Here is a 7,455-nt window from a genome sequence, read left to right on the forward strand (position 1 = left end):
TTGATGTATGTATATGTATGAACTGTGATAAGAATTGTATGAGCCCCTAATAAATTGTCAAAATTAAAATAAATAAATAAATAAATAAAATAAAACCTAGCCCCAATCCTAGAGCGCTTAGTTCTGATAACATGGACCTGCTCGCTACTCACCTTCATAAAAGGATCACAGATAAGGCTGCTATAGCAGAGTTTGATAAAGAAAGCAGATGGTGACCAACTATCAATTGAAATGAGGCCTAGGACCTTAACGGCTTATATTCAAACAGCAGCCATCGAAATGCGGAATCACCTAAGTACACATGGAAGAAGCACACCAGCCTGTGTGATGCAATGTGGGAAACTGAGAACCTGGAAGAGTGTGTATGTGGACAAATTCTCTGTGCTCATATTTAAGAAGCCTGGGAGGCTAGGATTCTCGTGAAGGGAGGTCTTCACATTCGTGGGGTGGAGATGCATCCAAGTCACAGTCTCCTAAGTAAAAATTGTTCCCCAAAATGTCTATGTGCCCCCCCCAACTGTAATAATGCCATTTTTAAAGTGCTGCTTATAAGCACACAGTTGCTAAGTTGTTTGCCATTGAGAACAATCAGACCCTATTGTCTGTCCCACCCTAAGTAGGACCCACTCCCTTCTGATAAAGATCACAAATTGTTTCCCTGGAGAAGAGCTCAGGGGCCCTTAAGGTGAAGCCAGCTCAGAGATGACCAAGGTTAGGTCGCTCTCTTAACTCTGGAACCCACCCATCTTGTTGTTCGTAGACTTCCTGTCACATGTATGCCTCTGGTACCTCCCCTTCCTATTTACTGTGTACCCCTAGCTCATCCCCTTCCTCTTACATGTATGCCTCTAATACAGCGTCTTCCCGGTGGTTACATATGTGTGCAGCATGGCTTGCGTGCCCGAGATTATGTAAGTTTGTGAGAGAGTACATTGCTCTCTCACTCTGACTCCAGTCTCCATGGAAGAGGTGGGCCCCGAATGCTTTCTCTGTTGCTCCTTTAATTCGCCTTCGATTACACACCGCTCTTCAGACCCATTCGGGACCCCACGGTCCAAAGATGACTATAACAAAATCCAAATGTTAGGAAAGGAGAAGTATCAGAGCTTAAATTGTGAACACTCAATTTGTAGATGCCTATGGAGGAGAGTGGGAACCCAAAATCAATCTGGAGAGTGTCGTAAGGTTGAACCTCTTGTAGGTCCACAGGCAAGGAACTCAACAGCTTTTCTATCAGACAGAGCCGGTTGCAAACTGGTAGATCTGATCGAGGCTCAGCATTTCTTAATTATGGTAGATTTGAGCTAGGTTCAAGCATTTCTTGCTTGTTCCATGACAAAACTTTCTTCCCTGGCTTTTTAAATATTGATGATGGTCTTTACTCTTACTCTTTATTTGTATTTTGATATTGTTATTTTATTCTTGCTGCTTTATCTTGTTTTTGTTTTTATTGTTACTGCTGGATTTCCCAGGTTGTGACACTCAGAAGGAACAGATGCAGAGAGACAATAATGATGTAATGTTGATTGGGGCTGTGGAGGTGGGAGGGGGAGAGAGAGAAGTTGGGGGATTTGGGGAGCAAATAAGGAAACCAGGAGAGGAGAGCAAGCACTGGAATTGATTGTGATTATATAGAACTCATTTTTAAAAGTGATTTAACCATGGAGGCATATGATTTGTGAATATTATATCAAGAAAATCACTAAAAAGAATGTTGATATAATGTGAAAAAATGTAGCCAATGTCATTGAACAATATGCATAGAAATTGTTTAATGGGAGCTTAGTTTGTTATGTAAACTATCACCAAAGCACACACAAAAATATTTAAACAGCAACAACAAAACTAATGGACGAGGGAACAACAGATCTAAAAATGATGCCAAGGAGGCCTGGTGGGGTTTGATCAAGTGCAATGTATCCAAGAGGGATTACTGAGAGCCAAGTGGAAGGTGAACATGATAGTAGGACAGAAGGAAGGTGAAAGGAAATAGAGAAAAGAAGTAGGAAGCAAAAGCTATTATAGAAGTATAGCTCTAGGCATGTATATCTGTAAATATATTAGATATATAGTGGTTCTCAACCTGTGGGTTGTGACCCTTTGGGGGTCAAACAACCTTTTCATAGGGGTCGCCTAAGACCATTGGAAAACACAGATTTCTGATGGTCCTTTGACCCGAGACACCACTCCTCTATGTCTCCAGGCTGGTCCGCCCACATGCAGATACGCCCATATCCGAGTACCAGGAACGCAGACTTTTCCATGCTACACCATACTTCAAGACAAATTTTCATTCATTTGTAATTAGAAATAAATATTTCACAATATATAATTACATAATTTTTGTGATTAATCACTATGCTTTAATTATGTTCAATTTGAAACAATGAAAATACTTATCAGATATTTATATTATGATTCATAACAGTAGCAAAATTACATTTAAGAAGTAGCAACAAAAATAATTTTATGGTTGAGGGTCACCACAACATGAGGAACTGTATTAAAAGTCTCAGCATTAGGAAGGGTGAGAACCACTGGATTATAATGAAAGGGATAAAGGCCAATGTACATATATTTATATGTTAAAGTATTAAGATAACAGGGCTCCCTTAATGTAAGAACACTTTTTTCTAATAACCTGGTACTCTGTGATACCTTCCCAACAATATCACTGAAGACAAAATAGGTGCATATGCAAATGTGGTGAAGAAAGTGGACGGTGCCCAGCTATCAAAAGATATAGCATCTGGCGTCTTAAAGGCTTGAAGTTAAACAAACAGCCATCTAGCAGGGAAGCAAGTAAGCCCACATGGAAGCAGCAGACCAGCCTGTGTGATCATGAGGTGTCAACAAGATCAGGTATCAAAAGATCCTGAGCAAACAATAACATCAATGTGAATGAGAGAGATTAGAGTGGAGATCCAAAACCCATCTGTGGACAATTGGGCATCAACTCACAGAAGGGTTACAAGGAAGGGACAATTCAACCAGGGTGCAGTATAGCACTGAGGAAACACACATCATTCTTCCAGTTCTTGAATGCTCCTCTCCCTGCCACTACCATGACCCAGTTCTACCTTATAAATCCTACTAGACCGGAGCACACCCATTGGTACAGATAAGAGCTCTCGACATGGAGTTCCGCGGGTGCTAGGCCATGGCGGCCCTGGGGCCCTGGAGCAAGCCTCTCGTTCCCCCTGCTCTGCCGCGCCTTTGCGGACTGCGGCTGCCAGCTCACACCGGAGTGCTCCGAGCGCAGGGACGCGGCACCCAGCAGGGTCTCAAGATTCTGCCCTCCAAGACAATCTTGCCATGATTGGATTGGACCCCCAGACAAACAATCAAACCTTCGACCTGTTCAGTTTTACATCCCCAAAGATGAGTCACCCTTGGAACAAAGGCTTCGGGAGCTAAGACAAGAAACACAGGAATGGAACCAGGAATTCTGGGAAAATTAGAACTCCACTTTTATGAAGGAGAAAGAAGAGTTCATCCACTCCAGGCTGAAGGCGAAAGGCCTGGCACTGAGGACTGAGTCAGGTCAAAGGGCAACACTGAATGCAGAAGAAATGACTGATTTTTACTAGGACTTTCTCAGTAAGAATTTTCAGAAGCACATGTATTATAACAGAGACTGGTACAGACGCAACTTCGCCATCACCATCTTCATGGGAAGAGTGGCCCTGCACAGGGCCTGGAAGAGGCTCTGCTCAGGCCGGCGATGACCCAGCAAGCCCGTGGAGACTGATGACTGCTGTGCTGGGCCTGCCCACCGCGTCCCAGATAGCTGGTGTCTCCAAGGGTCCCAAAGTGCTGGCACAGTCCCTCCAGGGCAGCAGCATGGCCAGGAGACATCATGTCCCTCCAGGTGGGGCATGACCCAGACTGCCTGACTCTGGCTTCCCAGGGTGTCCATGTCACGTGGGGCAAAGGCACACTCAGCGCCTGCCAAACAGAGCCCAGGAAATGCTAATAAAGTGTGTCTTGACCAAACAAACAAACAAAAAAAGAGCTCTCGACACATGGAACTCAGAACAGATAAAACCCTCAGGAACAGTAGTGGGAGTATCAATATCACGAGGGTAAGGGGATGTTGGGGGTGGGGGAGTGAGGGGGATTAAGAGGAAACCCATCACAAGGTTGCATATATAGCCCAGGGAACGAATAACAGGAATGTAGGTGAAGGGAGACAACAGACAGTGTAAGACATGAAATAGCAACAATAATATATCATTGATAAAGGATTCATGAGGGTGGGAGGGAGGGGTGGGAAGAGGAGCTCATAAATAGAAAGAAATGTTTTAGAAATGTTGATGGCAACATATGTACAGATGTGCTTAATACAACTGAATGATGGATTGTCATAACATTTGTAAGAACCCCCCAATAAAATAACACAAAACAAGAAACAAATTAGGGTCAACTGATATTTAATAAAAAATCCTAATAAAATGAATGAAATGGGTAACTACTGTTCATTTCTGCCTCATTGTTGACATTTTCAAGACAGAATCAAATGCACTGAAAAGAATGACTGGTCTCTCTACTGCTGCAATGATCTTAAAGAACAATCATTGCAAGTAAGAGCATCGGTTAAAAGCTTATTGGTTCGGAAGCACATGTTAACTCATTAAGTGATCAAAATCATCTGTTAGAATAGAACAGCTGCTTTAGTCATGTTTCCCTTCATCTTTAAGACTGAAGATGACAACAATCATTAAAATGAATGAGAAATCATGTGTTTAACCAGAAAAACTAAAGTCGAGAAAAAAAAACAAAACAGAAACATCTTCATCACCTCTCCTCTCCGAATTCCAATTCAACAAGTCTTGGACCAGAAGAGTCTGGCTGTAACAAGTATCCTAGGAGATTCAGATGGGGGAGGCTCCTGGACCATTGTGAAAAATATTGGTTTTCTAGCAACACTTCCAGGCTCAAAAAACAGGATATAAGCTCTTCACTACCATTCGTCAAAGGTGATGGCAGGGCTATGAAGTGGCCATGGCTTCAGGAGGATTTGCCTGAGAAGAACTGGGATCTCAAGAAACTGAGGTGGAAGCCTACTCCTACTAAGACATGAGGTTAGAGGAAGGGGCAGGGGAACCGGAGGGCCAATTACCTGGAAAACAAGCACAATAATGTGGAACTGATGTCACGTGCTCCTTCCATGGCAGCTAGCTGTCCTGATGCATGCCCCTTTGCCAGCAAAGGCAAGACACACTAATACCTGCTTCGCCAAGGTGTTTTTTTTTAAAACCTCTAATATTGCTTGAAACCCATATTATCAATGTGGAATTATATAAGCTCTACTTGAGCTATCAAGTAGAGTAATAAAAGTAAGAGTAATAAAAACCCAGAAGGAGGATCGATAGCACGTGACTCTCCAAAAGCAAAAACGTCATTTGGTGTGAGAGGTTGAAGCCAAGGCTTTGTGGGGTGCATGACGCCGCACCAGAAAACTTCACCAGAGGGCGCCAGCGCATCCTCCCAAAGAGGATTTTACTGCGTAAAACCCAGAAGGCTTCAATGAAAGGAAATGCTTCCCCGAAGTGACCCTAAAGGTAAAAAAGAAAGAACGGGGAGCTCCTGGAGATGCCTTCCGTGACATCCTATTTCTTTGACATTACCAGTTTTATGTTAACAATTAATGTCTTTCCATTGAATATTCAAGTAAATTCTTTGTCGACTTATATGTAGTACACGATGGTTTAGAAAAATGAGCGCGATGTTCCAGAGTGTGTCCTATCCATCTGGGTCCACACGGCCCTGGCTCGTGCATCCTGAACAATTCCTTGCTGCGGCCGGAACGCCTGGCGGAGAGCCATGGCCGGCTTCCCCAGCACTTCCCACCCGGACTTTCCGGTCCGAGATCTTTCTTCCTGGCTCTGAACGAGGAGCTCAAGCCGCACGGCGGGGGATGCCATGCTCCCACTACACACGTTTTTCACAGGAGAAAGGAGGCTAGGAGGAGACACCGGGTCCTTCGGGGGAGCAGACCCACACTTCACGTTAGTGTAAGTGATGGTCCAGGATGAGATTCCTGGGGTTGTCTACCTATGACGTCACAATGGGGCGTCCAATCGGAAGGGGACTCGATTCACGTGGGCCTAAAAGTCTAAACAAAGGTTAAAAAAAAAATCTAGTCTGAGACCCAGGAAATGGGGCTCCATGCAAGAGATCCAGCCTTGTAGGGGCCTGGGATGAAGGGAAGGGTCTGGGAGCAATAAAACCCCACTTACAACTTTTGAGGCAAAGCTGACCTATCATGACCCCCGTGGCAGAACTGACCTATCCTAGAGCTTCCTCGCAGAGTTTTCAGAGCTGCATTCTTTACAAAAGCTGACTGCTTCATCTTTCTCCCGTGAACAGCTGGTGGGTTCTAAGCCCTGAGTTTTTGGTTATCTTAGCACTGTGCCTTCCTCCAGGACACCTAATGAGAGCAATACTGTTCAGCACAACTTCCGCAGAGTGCTGCCACCCTCTGGACAATTATGACATGAAACTCTAGACTATAGCAACTAATCACAAGACTTTCTATAGAAATTATATTTTGTAAAATACCAGGTGTTATATTTATATTACAATTCATTTTTTTCAATCTCCTTGGCTATCATAGAGACTGCCAAGGGACGAATCTGAAGGGATATAAGGTTCTCAGATAATTATTAAGGAATGAAATCAAGGATCTCAATTTCTTTAGACTCATTCTTTATATATGTGAAAGATACGTATTTGGATATGGAGTGTTTTTTGGATATGGAATGTTTTCTAATACATGTTTGCTAGATAATCACTGACTTACATAAAACAAGTGGAATTAAAATAATAGCAAAGCATTTGTGCAGAGTACTATTCCACTTTGAGTGGGTTAATTTAATCACCAAAAAGTCCACTGCCAGCCAGTGGATTCTTACTCATCAAGACCCTATATTACAGAGTAGAACTGTTCCTTAAGATTTCTGAATCTGTAGATCTTTATGAAAGTAGACAGCTTCATCTTTCTCTGACGGAGCAGATGATGGATTTTGAACCTCTAACCTTACAATTAGAAGCCCAATGGATTATGCCAGTCCTCACCGCAACACCCAAAAGTAGGTACTGTAGGTACCACTAGTATCCCCATCTTACATATAAAAATATCACGGCTTGGTGATATTGAGTAATTTGCTTAACATAAGACCAGCGTGTGCCCCCAGGTCAGTAGCATTAGTGTCACCTGGAAATGTGAGACATGCAAAATCTCAGGCCTCACTCCAAACCTCCTGAATTTAAAAATCTGGGGCTGGTGACCAATAGCCTGCATTTTTTTAAATTAAGAGATTATTATATTGGGAGCTCTTATAGCTCTTCTAAGCACATTTGTACATATGTTGTCATCATTATTTTCTAAACATTTACTTTCTATTGAGCCCTTGGTATCAGCTCCTCTAAGTAGCCTGTGTTCTAAAAAAC

At 43.0% G+C, this 7,455-nt stretch overlaps 1 pseudogene; it reads left to right on the forward strand.

Moving 5' to 3' along the window:
- The first annotated feature begins 888 nt into the window (after positions 1 to 888).
- On the forward strand, positions 889 to 3,977 carry LOC142456002 (cytochrome c oxidase assembly factor 8 pseudogene; annotated as a pseudogene).
- Positions 3,978 to 7,455: the final 3,478 nt, after the last annotated feature.

The sequence above is a fragment of the Tenrec ecaudatus genome, chromosome 9, assembly GCF_050624435.1.
Source record: "Tenrec ecaudatus isolate mTenEca1 chromosome 9, mTenEca1.hap1, whole genome shotgun sequence".
Lineage (NCBI taxonomy): Eukaryota > Metazoa > Chordata > Mammalia > Afrosoricida > Tenrecidae > Tenrec > Tenrec ecaudatus.